This window comes from Penaeus monodon, chromosome 39 (assembly GCF_015228065.2).
Source record: "Penaeus monodon isolate SGIC_2016 chromosome 39, NSTDA_Pmon_1, whole genome shotgun sequence".
Taxonomy (NCBI): Eukaryota; Metazoa; Arthropoda; class Malacostraca; order Decapoda; family Penaeidae; genus Penaeus; species Penaeus monodon.
The window spans coordinates 9107530-9123218 of NC_051424.1; the positions used below are offsets into that span (position 1 = coordinate 9107530).

General features: G+C 40.2%; 1 protein-coding gene and 1 long non-coding RNA gene across 2 annotated transcripts in view; both read left to right on the top strand.

Annotated features, from left to right (window-relative positions):
- Positions 1-5941, top strand: part of LOC119597256 — a 10538-nt gene extending 4597 nt beyond the window's left edge. The window contains exon 2 of the long non-coding RNA XR_005230816.1: positions 1650-5941. This is a non-coding gene — a long non-coding RNA (uncharacterized LOC119597256). The remainder of the gene's footprint in view (positions 1-1649) is intronic.
- The window catches only part of LOC119597465 (disintegrin and metalloproteinase domain-containing protein 10-like), an 81450-nt gene that overhangs the window by 30353 nt on the left and 35408 nt on the right, over positions 1-15689 (top strand). The gene's annotated exons all lie outside the window — the stretch shown is intronic.

A 15689-nucleotide genomic window follows, 5' to 3' on the forward strand; every position in this document is an offset into this window, starting at 1 on the left:
ATTACTATTACTATACATTATTACTATTATTATTACTATACTACTACTACTACTACTCTACTACTACTATCTACTACTATTACTGCTACTACTACTACTACTATACTGCTACTACTACATACTGCTACTGTTACTCTATGCTACTACTACTGACTACTACTACTATACTACTACTACTATACTATACGTTACTACTACTACTATACTATCTACTACTCACTTACTATGTACTATCCTACTACTACTACTACTACTACTACTACTACTACTACTATTCCTACTACTACTACTATACTACTACTACTACTACTGCTACTAACAACTACTACTACTACTACTACTACTACACTACTACTACTACTACTACTACTACTACTACTACTGCTACTACTTCTACTACTGCTTCAACTTCTACTTCTAATTCTACTACTTCTACTGACTACTACAAGTACTTTTTCTTTTCTTTGTTTTCTACTGTCAGTCTTGTATTATTACCATTTCTGTTACTATTACTGTTACTATTGTTTTTTATTTTTAATGTATTTTTTACCCCTATTTTATCATCATTGTCATCAGCTGCAGCATATCTACTGCTATCGCTGTTCTCTACATCATTGTCATCATCATGGTTTTCCTTGCATTCATGCTTCCTTTGTCTCTTATTGAAAACTTATGTTGTTATTCATAAATAGTTTTCTACAATCTACAATTATGAATGCTACATTTATTGTTCATTATCCATATTTATTATTTTCTTTGAGAAAGTCATGAGTTTGAGATCACTGATATATGGGTTTGTTTATATTTTCAAAGAAGGAGACCTAGGACCTTGTCTTCATTGATACAAATTGCTCTGTTGCATTTAATATTTAAGTCAGTGTATGAGTAGATAAGATTTATGAAGAAATGTCCTTTTTAATTTTCACATGATTTAGTGAAACACTGCATTTTTGGGGAGGAAAGACAGAAACAGACAATATTTTTACAATAGATATTATCATTTTGATATTTTAGCAATATAATTGAAATTCATAAACAAATTTGATTTAAAGAAATTAAAGGTATTAATTCCCATGCCTGAAAGCCTTTATAGGGAAGATGATAATTTTTAATGTGTATTTTACTATCAGAGTTTGAGTATCTTTTTGGATGACTAGCTGTGGAAGTGGAAATGTATATTGTGTTTTCATTTATAAAGTCTTGGATTAATTAAATTGTAGAGTATATTGTACAAGCCAAAAAATCATGTTTTCATATTGAACAAAATGGTAAGTATTACAGGAAGTTGTTTGTGAAGATTTTTGTCACCAATTTTTTAAAGTATGAGGTTTATGGACCTTGACCAGCATAAGTTCCATTGTACTGAAGACTAGTTACGATGGTTGATCTCTTGTTCCCTTGTCCACTTCTTGAACTGCTGTTACTGAGCTTGCTTGCAGGAGCATTATGCTTAATGTTGCAGAAGTATATAGCAACATATATTAGATGTTTGTTAAAAGAGTTTGCATTATAGTAAATGTTATTAATTCAAAGGGTTTGCAGATATTTGACTTTATATACAATAAATGAGAAATTTCTGTTTTTCCTCATACATTTACGAAAGTCTGATTGATTTTCTGATGTGTAATTACTCCTTCCAAATATTTCAGCTTCAGCCCCACCCCTGGAGTGACCTTGTGATACTACTGCTGTAAAGTGGCCACCCTGTGGGGCGCTCCTGACTGCCACTCCCTGTATGCAGCCTTCGTCAGTGCTGACAGCCAATCTGTGCAACCCTTCGTAGTTGCACGTTGGCACTTCACAAACTAATCAAACAACAGCAGTGCATACTTTAAGACAAGCAGATTGCAGGAAAACAATGCTATATAGTGATATTGTCTTTTGGCCATGAAGATAATGTGCTCTTAAACTTGACAAAAAAGCACTGGAATAAACAGTGATAAAGTGGTCAAGGAAAAACAAAGTATAACATTTTGTCTTGTGATGGAGCCCTGGCCTGTCGCCACTTGACTCCATGATAAGGTTTTCTGTGTCAGGCCTTAGATAGAAATCTCTATATGATGTCACATGATTAAGGAAGGAGAGACAGGACAACTGGCATAGAAGGATTGCATATAGTGAAGAAATATTTATCGTAAGTCTAGTGATTTATTATTGATTGTATTTACTGAATGTTAAGGCATGAATGACCAAGTGACATGAGGGATCCTGAGCGTTGTGAATGGGTGTTGTAATGTTGCAGTGAGGAAAGAATAGTGGTGCTTTGTGAGTTTTTTCTTTTTTTTTTTCTTCTCTCATTACACTATAAAAAGAAATAAAGGAATGCGGCATGGAAGCCATCTCCAGTGTGGGTTATACGCCAACTGTACAGAAAGATATGGGTTTCTCTCAACCCTTTGAAAACAGTTCATGTGTGTGAGACATAGTAAACACAGTTTGATAATGCTTTTTTATTTGCATATATGTGCTCATGTATAACACTGTTATAAAAAGTTATATGATTGGTGGTATTATGTGATCATTGTTTATCAGATTTATTAAGAGTTGAATCCTTTAATATAGGTTGGAGATTTTTGGTACTGCATTATATTAATTGTTATATAAGATTTTGTTCAACTTTTATGAAGGCAGAGAAGTTTGAATTTTTATATCATTCCCTGTAGACCTTTGCATTTATCAATGATGGTGTTAGAGTAAGAGTTTGATGTATAGATATTCCAGTTGGCAAAGGTAATTGTAGGTTTTTTGAATAATGTACAATATCGAAAATACAGGCCAAAGGGTTATTCTGTCATTTGATTACATCTCTGGAAATTATTTATAAAGCTTGTAGAGTGTTTGGCACCGGAAGAATGCTGCATTATATACTGCACAGTCAGCTCTGTTGGAGCACCAAGACAAGCATCTGTAAGAGGGAACTATCATTCAATTTTTACACATGGTTGTATTTAATTAAAGGATAAAAACTTAGCTCTCAGGTTGGAGATGACATGTTTTATATTTCATGTCCTCTTTTTTTCCCCACCTGGTAAATAGTACCAGATTCCTTTCCACCCACCACCATGTCCACTCCCAGATGTTTCCTGTTTGTTCACTTAGTGCCTGTCCATTTAGTAGCCCAGACTACATCACACATTTCTGTTCCTATTTCATTTCTGTAATTATGTATCTTCCTAAAACAACAAAATGAGAAGACCTTTTTGTAGTGTTTTTCTACTTTTCATCACATTTTTATGAGTTCTGAACAAGTAGTGTTTTATTTTAATGAGGTGTATCATTCCTATGTCCTTCAAAAAAATAAATGAATAAATAAATCACTCATTGTAAATTAATCTGGGATCCTCGTAGGCTTACCCAAGAGACCCATGTTTATGCTAACCTTCCCTGCTCCCCATATGCTAACCTCCCTTTCCACCCTCATGCTCACCCTGAACCTGATCTGTACGCTCACAATAGCCCCTCCCAACACCTCTCATGGTGCCCCAAGTCCACATTATTAGGGAGTGCTGGAACAGATTTGTCATCAGCTCAAAGTATTTTTTATGTTTGAAATAAAAGGCATTGCAAGAAAATGGAAATACTGGTGAGCCTGACAGTGGTATATACAGTAACTTTGGGCCTTGGCTTTGCTCCCACTTGGTTTGGTTAGATACTGAAATGCTGTCTGTTCTATAATTCATCAGTCATACTTTGATACAATTGGTGTACAAGAAAAATACAGTCTCTCACAATAAGAGGTTGCATCTTTGATCTTTAATTCTATGAGGGAGCCTAACTGATGCTCATTGTGAAGTTCCTGCACTCACCATATGTGTAGAAGTGTGTCAAAGTGTATGTATGTATGACGGATGGAAACAAATTTTTTTATATATTTCACTAACTTGTGTTGGTAAGGAAAGATGCACTCATGTTTACCATGTGCCCTGTGTCATGTAGCATTAAGCGAGTAAAAATTTTGTACTAAATATTTATCTTCATATCTTGCAGAAATACCACAAACTTAAGAGCTTTGGTGGGTATTAAAATATCCAGTTCCAAAGCATGTTCAGTCCTCATTATGGAGTATATACAAGTTGTTCTAAACAGTAATATGCAGTGTTCATATTTGTCAGGGATCACAGGATTCCTAGCATGTGAAAAAGAGCCTTTTTTTTTGCTATGGTCACTTGATTAATTTTTGATATTCTAGCATTCCAAAGAGAAAGTTATGGACCAAAGAGTGCAATAGCCATAGCTTACAGTTTTGATCTTTGCCCATTTGTGTTAATCTACTTTCTCTCATGCTTTTTAGGTCAGTGAATTATACTTTACAGTCAGATATTTAGAACAAAAAGTGTTTGTATATGTTCATTAAAATGGCAGTATTGAAATTCTTGATGTTCTTTCATTTTGTGAAAAAAAATCACACTTGGGTAATAATTGGTGCTCTAACTATACCTGGATAAGAGCATGAGGATGATGATAAATGTGGATCCCAGGTATCATTTATATGTTTTTGAAAATTGACCTATTCATTAATTATAGTAAGTATTATTTTTGTGATATTGCTAAAAATTTTGATTTCTCTTGGTATGATTTTCAAAAATCCATTTGATCCCCCGTCCAAATTTCGGCCATATTCCTTGCCCTTTGTCTAGCCCTGAAGAGCACCCAAGTGACCTTCCAGAGATACCCAGAAAATTGTGATGCAAGTATGGCCATGTATTTAGTGCTGATGGATCAGTACTAAATCCCATCACACAAAACCAAATGGGAAATGTTTTAACACATTTTAAAAGACATTCCCAAGAAGAAAATGAAGGTCTCTGAGTGCTTATGGTCTGAAGAACTATAGCCTTCAGAGTTGTGTCTAAAGTTAAAGCAATTTTTTGTTGAGATTTTCCCCTGTTTTGAAGCACAAACTTCAAGAATCTAGGTTGTTAGACATTTTTCAAAATTTGCTCATTCAAGACATAACAATAAGGAGATTTAGCATTTTATCTGAAAAATGTAACAGTGGGAAATGCATATATATTTATACAATTGTTTATTTGTGTTATGTAATGCTTATGTATGATTTTAATATTTGTCAGTGCTGAATGACACTAATTACATTGGTAATGTCTTATTGAAAAAGTTATTGAACATATTACAGCATTGCACATAGCACAGCATCTGATTAAATCAGTTCTTTAAGTTCTGTGAATATTTATGAAAGGAATCAGAAGAAGCATCAGTATTATAACAGCTTTTAGACACAGCTCTCTAGTTTCCAAAAGTACCTAAAGATGCTCCATATCAAGACGTGAACCATATGTTGGCTGTAAAGTGTATATTGGGCATTATGATTGCACAATCCATCACAGACTTCCCAGGACAGCCTGAAATAATAATACATTGATATAGGTTTGCCTTTATTCTGTATTTTAAAAGTAACTTGAAATATTTTATGTACAGCCTCTTTATTCCCTATTGTCAGTTTGATGTTCTGTACCTAGCCTGAAGGTAATATTGCACAGTGCTGTTTTGTGCAACCTTATTGCTAGCTTAATGATAAGAATCACCAGAAGCCATTAAGACATATTTTCAAGTCACTGATTTGAGAATTGACTGGGAAAAATCATATGGGTTAATCTGCTAAATGATTCATATCACAATGTTAGTAAAAAAAAAAGAAAAAAAAAAAAAAAGAAAAAAGAAAATCAAACAAAGGAAAAAAATCAATAGAAGAGAAGTTTGTAAAATCTAGCACTGCGTAATAAGACCATAGATACACACTAATCCTTTATGTTTACATGATGCATCTGGGCATAAATTAGTTTTAATATGTTTCCATATATGTAGTATGATCATTGTTACAGTCAGTACACACTTGATATTAACGTGAGTGACATCATTTCTTAGAACTCAGTGTTTTATGATCACTCCATATGTTTAATAAATAAATGATGTGTGCTTTTTACTTCTACTCCTTTATTTATCCCTAAGATGTTGATAAAATACCCTAAAAAAGATGTTAACAATCAATTGTTCATATTAGTATTTTTGTCATATCATTACAGAGACAGATATCTATCTATCTCTATAGATATGCTTTGAATTGCCATAGCTTTCATAACTTTTTAGAAAAGTCTGCAACATTTTGTCTTTCATTTATATAATAATATCTATGTGATGAAAAACATATCTTCCAGCTGAAATGTAAGTTTATATAATTGTACAATATATTACTGATAAAATTAATTGGGTAAGTGCCTCTTTTCTGCTCATGTCAGTTTTATAATCATGTATAGACTAAGCTCTATGTACAAGAGCATGTAAAGATGATGATAAGCTATGTTATGACTTAATTATATTTGGAAAAAATTAGGCTTTTTATGAACTGTGATAGCAAATCAGAGGAATAATGAACATGTATTACACAAGTTCTCTCTGCATTTTAAAAAGTAGTCTGATTGAAATATTTTCAGCATTTTAAGATTTACATTTTTTATTTCACACAGTTCATATATACAAAACTTATTTCTGCTTACCAAGTTTTGGTTTTAGAGGCTTTACACCTTTTGTATGGAAATATGTATTGTAAAAGCTGCTCAAACCAGTTTTCAGGGCATAAATATCTAGCACAGAGGCTGTTACAGTCTTAGTAATGGGCTTGTAGCGATGCCCCTACATAAAGTAAAGTACAGGGTATAGTGTAGCAAGTTAATGGTCTCCCTGATAAAAAAACATGCTACTACAGGCCAAAGATATATATGCAGACCAGTCTTATTCATCCAGTATATACAGTGGTCAAAGATTGAAGGAAATTATTCTTATTAAAATACTTAATAAGAAATGCTCAGAAAAGAACACATGTAAATGCAGTACAGTACGGATATAATCATGGTTGTTGGCAAAATACTGCTGCATACAACATAGACACATCCTAAACCCTTGAGAAGAGTAAGTGTATCTGGATACCAAGGAAGGTATAATAAAAAAGTTGGTAAAGGAAGCTTGGCAAATCCCAAGAGAATATTCAGAGACTACAGAGAAAAATGTAAAATGGTCACAGTAACAGATTGCTACAAATGATATGATATAACCTGTATATATGTTCTCATACTACAAACTTTTTGTTACTATACCTTCCTATAGTGGTACATGACCTTTGATGTCTAGCACGTTAATTGCTTTTAACCTTTAACCATGCCACAAGCTTAAAAAATAGAAAGAAGCTTTTATACCTTTCTGAACTTCTCGGTGAAAACTTAGTTTCCAACAAACTGAAGTCTGGGAAAGAATAAAAATTAGGACTTACTTTAATTACTTTCTAACAATAGGTGGTTAGGTGGGCAGTTGGAAACTGAACTGAACAAAACTAATATGACCTACATTTAAACTTAGAGAGTTATATGCATAGATTTTCACAAACTCATGTGTACAGTATTTCCTCACTATCCTTCCTGTTAACTAATGTTAACTAGCTACTAGAGCAAATGCTTAATTTCTGCTTAATGTGGTATCTTGAATCTTACAATCTTCTCTCTCCTTCCCAGTTTGGATTCCACTGTTCCCGAAGTACAGCTGACCCCCTTGCTCATTTCGAGACATATTTTACATCTGCATTTGCATACCTTGACTTCATATTAGCCATATTCTATGACCTATATGATGGCACCATATTCTCCAAAAATTGTTTTTTCTTGGCATATGCAGACCCCGCCAATACCTTGCCAGTTGTAGATGTGGGGGGGTGTTAGGAGACAAAGACTGAGGCCCAATGATAGGGATCTCTCCTGCCTTGGGCCGAAGCCCTTGAATCGACTAATTTTGGACAGTCATTTCTTCTTCCCCTTTCCTTTTCTTATCTTCCCCTTGTCCAATTCCTAGGGTGTGAAAGCCATGTTGAAAAGATAAAAACCTGACTTTTTGCCAGTCATGAATGGCCCCTGAGGGCCATTGGCACTGTATTCCCTTGGTCAATTGTTGAGCCCTTATCCCACATGAGGACCCTGAAGGGTGGACCTTTTATCTTCCCCCACATATTTCAGGCTTATCACCCCCCCAATCCCTTGCCCGTTGTTGTCGTGGGGGGGCTTAGGAGGCGGAGACTGGGACCCAATGATGGGGAACTCCCCAACCTTGGGACTCAGCCCTCGACTCAACTAATTTTGCATGGTCTTTTTTTCCTTCCCACATTTCGTTTCTGTCCCTTCACCAAACCCTTCTGCTATCCACCTCCTAAGGTGCGAGAGCCGTGCTGAAAGGATGAAAGGCTGACTTTGTGACAGTCCTGAACGGCCTGAGGGAGCCATGGGCACGGTATTCCCCTGATTGTTCCTAGCCCTTACCCCTCAAGGGGACCCTGAGGGGTGGACTGTTTTTATCCCCAACATAACCCAGGCTTACCATGGCCAGTAATGAAAACATATCCCCACTATTAGGGGCAATGAGGCTTGCCCCTTTATCAAATAGCCCCAACGATGTAAACCCACCCGATTCCCTGACCCCAGGCTCTCCTTTGACCACGGCTCCGAACACTGCAATAACTACCCCCTCATCAATGCCTACTAGTACAGTAGCCAACAATCAACCCTTAAGGAACATTTCCTCTTCCAGCATGCTCAACTTCAACACCTCTATCCCCACAACCTCCAACATTAACCACCCCATCCTCCCTTATTACAGCCTTATTGCCCACCTCTCCATAACACTACCTCCCTCAACACTACTCCATCTTCGTCACCCCCCCGCCCTTCTACTACCCCTATCTCTACAACATCTTGAATACTCTCTTTAGCGCAGCCAAATGGGACCGATTTTTTGTGATCCCTCCCACAGCTCCCTACTCTGACAACACCCTTCTCTTCCAACAATGTCTCCAAAAACAAGTATGTAAAGTCTCTTTCCGTAGCCGACCCGACCGCTCCCGTCTTGTCACAGTAACATCCGAAAACCAAGCTATAGCATTAACAAAACTAACTGACCAATATGGTAACCCCATCCTTGCAGAACCCCATCCAACCCTCAATACTTGCACCGGAACAGTTTCAATCTCACCAGCAAATTGCCCAGTCTATGACAAAGATTGGTCAGACTGTGGAGAAGACCTACTTGCTGTCTCACAGACTATGATGCAACATCAGTACAATGCTACTCCATTCCCCCCAGAGGTCATCGAAAGAAACCCACTAACATAGCCAAAATTACCTTCCGTAGACATGACCTTCCCTTTAACGTCTACATAGGAGGAGAATCCCTCCCTGTTCGTCCATACCAACCTCCTCCACGTCAGTGCCAAAATTGTTGGCATCTAGGACACCCAGCCAAACATTGCCGTTCCACAGCCAGATGCCCACTATGTACCCAACCTGGCCATACCCGATCTAACTGCTCTGCACAATCACGCACATGTGCCAACTGTGGCGGCCCCCCTAATGTATTTTATAGGAGCTGTCCCACCTACAAGTTTGAGTCTGAGGTAGCAACTCTCAGATTCAAACTTGGACTCACACTACGTGAAGCCAGACAGGAAGCACGCCGACGTGGTTTCTCTCTTACTCCTTACTCCAGTAATACTGCTCATTCTACCAATTCTCCTAAACCCCCCCCCCCCTACATCTACCTTCTACCTTCCCCAGTCAAACTCTTTTGCCATCCTAAACCCAGACACTCCAATCTCTACTACAGATACTCCAATCACCACTACAACCCCAACACCTTCCCCTCTCCCTCCTCGCACTACCCGTAACAGACAGAACAAACGTTCCACCCCCTCTTCCCCTACCACACAATCACCTCCACCTTCCTTTGCCCTTACGCTTGAGACACCAGTCCTCTCTTCCCCCCTCACAAGAAATCCTTTATCCCCCAAAACTCCCCAACCAACTCCTCAGAAGAAACTATTGAAAATATTCAAGATTACTTAATGAAAACTGACACTCAACCTCCAAATCTTACAACTCTTGCTCCTTTCACACTCCAAGTAACTGATGATATCCATCCTCCTCCTAACGATATCCATCCTCCTCCTAACGATATCCCCCCTACACCCTATCCTCCTACCCCCTCCCAACACAGCCCATCTCCCCTCTGTCTCCTAATACCCCTCCTAGTAGAACACCAACTCCCACACCTCTCCCATCTCAGCCTCTTGGTCCTTATCCCACCCTCAGCTGCTTCCCCCTCAAAATCTCCAAAACGTACTACAATCTATATCACTAAAGTATAACTATCCTTCATTGGAAAATTCGCGGTTTCCGCTCCCACTGACCTGACCTTTGTCATATCCTTTCCTCTTATAACCCATCTATTGTATGCCTTCAAGAGACCTTTCTTACACACCCTCCAATACCAATCCCCAATTATCATTTTGTCTCTTCCCCACATTCCCTTTATGTCTCGTCCATACTTACCTCTGCTTTCCCCCACCTATCCTCCCTTCACCGACCTCCCAACCTATCAGACATCCTTACAGAATCCCATCTTTCTGTTTCAACAACCTATTCTCTTTCCTCAAACGCATACATATCCTCCATCTAATCTAACTCCTTACCACACCCGACTCTAACCCTTTCACTCACCAATTCCTTTGCCCAGCTTAGACAACTAATCACTAACTCAACCACCCTTCCCTAACATTAACTATAGTGCTACATGACCTTAGATGTCTAGCACATTTATCTTGCTTTTAACCATTAACCATTAACCATTCAGGCTTATCATGGCCAGTAATGAAGATTTTGTACCCTTATTGGGGGCATTGGGATTTGCCCTTCCTCTATCAACTAGCCTCTCTAAATCTAAATCCTGATTTAGCTCCGACCACTGCTACTACACTCCCCCTCAACATGTGCTGTCAACTTGACCCATCCTGAATCATGTACCCAGGTTATATCTGAACCTTCAAAAGAACTCTTCCTCACTCCTAATATCCTCCAACCTACCTCCTGCAAAATCGTCTTCAGTTTCTACCTCCTCCCATATTATAACTCTTCAACCCTATTGCCCTCATCCCCACAAGACTATCTCACTCCACACCATTTCCTCATCCTCCCGTCCTCGCCTATCTACAATACCCACTTCTACAAACCTTTTGAGTACCCTACTGACCCTATTTTTGTGATTCCCCAACAGACCTTTACACCAATTATACCCTCTTTCAACAATACCACCAAAAATAAGTAGGCAGAGTTTCCTTCCGCAGTCGTCCAGATCGCTCATGCCTTCTCACAGTTACACCTGAGACCCAAGCCCATGCACTATCTACCCTGGTTAACCTCATGGACAAACCTATTTATGCTACACTTCCCATCAGAGGCCGCCATAAGTCCCACATCAATATCGCCAAGATTACCTTTCGTAGATATGACCTTCCCCGTAGGGTCTTTATAGGAGGAGAATTTTGCCCTGTCAGACCATATCGCCCCCACCCCGTCTATGTCAGAAATAGCATTTTGGCCGCTCTGAAAAGCCGTCCCACAGTCCGCTGCACTTATGTGCCCAACCCGTTCTGACGGGTTGGCACATAAACTGTTCAAACTGCCTGCACAGTCCCTTTGTATGTGCCAGTTGTGGTGGCTCCCATAAAGTATATTATAGGGTCTCCTTGCCAACAAGTTTGAGTGTGAGGTAGCAGTTTCAGACACAAACTTGGCTTCACCCTACGAATGCCAGACAGGAACGATCGCTCGACCAGTTACACCTGAGACCCAACCCATGCACTATCCTACCCTGGTTACCTCATGACAACCATTTATGCTAACTTCCCATCAATGGCCGCCGATAAGTCCCACATGATCTAATTCGTCCAAGATGTACCTTTCGAGATATGGACCTTCCCCGTAGGGTCCTTTATCAGGAGTGAGATTTTTTGCCTGTATTACCTATTAGCCCACACCCCAGCTCATGTAGAAATAGCATTTTGGCCGCTCTGAAAAGCCGTCCCTACAGTTCACTGCACTTTATCTGCAAACCCGTTCATGACCGGGTTGGCACAACATAAACTGTTCAAACTGCCTCTGCAACCCAACCTACACGTTAGTGCAGTGTGTGCTCCATTAAGTATATTAACTGGTCTGCCTTGACCAACAAGTGTTCAGTGTGGAGGTACAGTTTTCAGCACAAACTTGGCTTCCTCCTACGAAAGCCATTACACAGCCGCCGACGATTTTCAATCCCTCTCTACACCAATACCACCCTTCTACTCTAGTAGCAGCTAATTACTAACTCAACCCCTTCCCTACCCTTTCTAATAGTATACCTTCCTTTCTATAGGGCTACATGATCTTAAGAGTTATTTTTACTTTTAACCAATAATCATTAACCGCAAGGGAGTGTACTTTCCACTTCCACCTGTATCCAGCATCCTTACATCAGATTTGTATGTGATCCTCTTCATATTAGAACACATGTCCTTTCCTCATCCTCCACAATTTTTACGAATTCCAAAAACTCATTATCTGTTTTACAATATTTCTAAGCAATTAACCCTCTTGTCTAAGATTCAGGACCAACTATTCCATCTAGACCAGTGTTTCTTAACCTGGGGGGCGCGCCCTCTTCAGTTTTTTTTTTCCGAAGGGGGCGCGAGCCTTTGAAAAAAACAGTGATCTCTCTAATTATCTTTGGGGGAGAGTATGGTCACATATTGGAAAGTTTAATTATAATGCGACTGATTCATACTCATTAAAAAGACTAAAATATTGTATTGTCTTTCAAAATTGGAAGACATGTTATTTACAGTCCATGAGATTCTTGAAAAAAATCATAAGGTTGTTTAAATATCTTAAGACACCCCTTGTCTAAGACATGACAACATACTAACCAGTTTTTACTGGAGGCCAGCCCTTCAGTTCCGGGAATGGGCCCACCCTTGAATACAAACATCCGTGTCCAACTTTTAAGCAGTCAACCTAGGATTTACATATACGCGCTTCTACTATTAAACTTCACTTAAAACCCTTCCTTAAGCTGGAAGGTTTTTGTCTAGAGCTGACATTAAAGACAATCCTTTCAAATATAAAACCTTAAGACACCTTTGTATACTATCATAAACATAAACGTTTGGGATACCAGCTACTTGTCCGCTTATGAACAGCTAGGCATTACCCTCATCACATTCCTATTCCCATACTGTCACAATTGATTCACTTCCAGCTCCTGCATTCGTTCCCAAAACCCCCCCCCAAACCCGCTTGGCAGTTTTGTCGTGGGGGTAGCTTAAGGCGAGACTGGGAAAAACCCCATCTCCCTTGGTCAAACACCAACATGTGGGACCTCAGGCCCTCGCCTCACAAATTTCATGGTCCTATTCCTTTCCACTTTCTTTTGTCCCTTCATCCAAACCCTTCTGCTATCCCTCCTGGTGTTGAGAGCCGGCTGAAAGGGATGACCAATGTGGGACTTTGGACAGCCCTGAACGGCACTGATGGCATGGTCTTCTATTCCCTGTTTAGTTACCTAGCCCTTACCCCTCAAGGGGACCCTGAAGGGGTGGAACTGACTTTTATCCACTAACGGCCTGAGCCATGGCACGTAATGAAAGTATACCCTACCCTATAGGGGCACTGAGGGTGGACCTGTTTATCAAATAGGCCCAGCGATGAAACCCCCATTTGCGCCAGGCTCTCCTTTATCACATGAACCCAATTGACCCCTCACACACAGTACAGTAGCCAACAATCAACCCTTAAGGAACATTTTCACTCTCCCAGCATGCTCAACTTCAACACCTCTACCCCCACAACCTCCAACATCAACCACCCCATCCTCCCTTATTAATACCTTACAGCCTTATTGCCCACCTCTCCATAACACTACCTCCCTCAACACTACTCCATCTTCGTCACCCCCCCGCCCTTCTACTACCCCTATCTCTACAACAATCTTGAATACTCTCTTTAGCGCAGCCAAATGGGACCGATTTTTCGTGATCCCTACCACAGCTCCCTACTCTGACAACAACCTTCTCTTCCAACAATGTCTCCAAAAACAAGTAGGTAAAGTCTCTTTCCGTAGCCGACCTGACCGCTCCCGTCTTGTCACAGTAACATCCGAAAACCAAGCTATAGCATTAACAAAACTAACTGACCTATATGATAACCCCATCCTTGCAAAACCCCATCCAACCCTAAATACTTGCACCGGAACAGTTTCAATCTCCCCAGCAAATTGCCCAATCTATGATAAAGAGTGGTCAGATTGTGAAGAAGACCTACTTGCCTGTCTCACAGACTATGATGCAACATCAGTACAATGCTACTCCATTCCCCCCAGAGGTCATCGAAAGAAACCCACTAACATAGCCAAAATTACCTTCCGTAGACATGACCTTCCCTTTAACGTCTACATAGGAGGAGAATCCCTCCCTGTTCGTCCATACCAACCTCCTGCACGTCAGTGCCAAAATTGTTAGCGTCTAGGACACCCAGCCAAACATTGCCGTTCCACAGCCAGATGCCCACTATGTACCCAACCTGGCCATACCCGATCTAACTGCTCTGCACAATCACGCACATGTGCCAACTGTGGCGGCCCCCCTAATGTATTTTATAGGAGCTGTCCCACCTACAAATTTGAGTCTGAGGTAGCAACTCTCAGATTCAAACTTGGACTCACACTACGTGAAGCCAGACAGGAAGCACGTCGACGTGGTTTCTCTCTTACTCCTTACTCTAGTAATACTGCTCATTCTACCAATTCTCCTAAACCCATCCCCCCTACATCTACCTCCCCCTCTTCTACCTCCTACCTTCCCCAGTCAAACTCTTTTGCCATCCTAAATCCAGACATTCCAATCTCTACTACAGATACTCCAATCACCACTACAACCCCAACACCTTCCCCTCTCCCCCTCGCACTACCGTAACAGACAGAACAAACGTACCACCCCCTCTTCCCCTACCACACAATCACCTCCACCTTCCTTTGCCCCTACGCTTGAGACACCAGTCCTCTCTTCCCCCTCACAAGAAATCCCCTAAAACTCCCCAACCAACCTCAGAAGAAGAAACTATAGAAAATATTCAAGATTACTTAATGAAAACTGACACTCAACCTCCAAATCTTACAACTCCTGCTCCTTCCACACTCCAAGTAACTGCTGATATCCATCCTCCTCCTAACGATATCCCCCTACACCCTATCCTCCTACCCCCTCCCAACACAGCCCATCCCCCCGACCCCAACCCCGCCCACATTAACCCTCCCACCATCCCCTCTATCCCTTCCACTCCCTCCTGGATACACGTGAATCCCTTATGTCACAAGTATCCCCTTCCTCAGACCCTCCATCTCCTAATACCCCTCCTAGTAGAACACCAACTCCCACACCTCTCCCATCTCAGACCTCTCAGTCCTTATCCCACCCTCTAGCTGCTTCCCCCTCAAAATCTCCAACACGTACTACAATCTATATCACTAAAGTATATCTATCGCGGTTTCCGCTCCCACAGACCTGTCATATCCTTTCTCTTATAACCCATCTATTGTATGCCTTCAAGAGACCTTTCTTACACATCCTCCAATACCAATCCCCAATTATCATTTTGTCTCTTCCCCACATTCCCTTTATGTCTCGTCCATACTTATCAATCAGAAAACACCTTATGTCACACCTCCCTTTCAAACCAATGTCCCTTTGCACAGTTATTCGTATCTTCCTTCATCGTTGGATCACAGTGATTTCAGTCTACTTCTCCCCTTCCCACCCCATTGACTTTGTT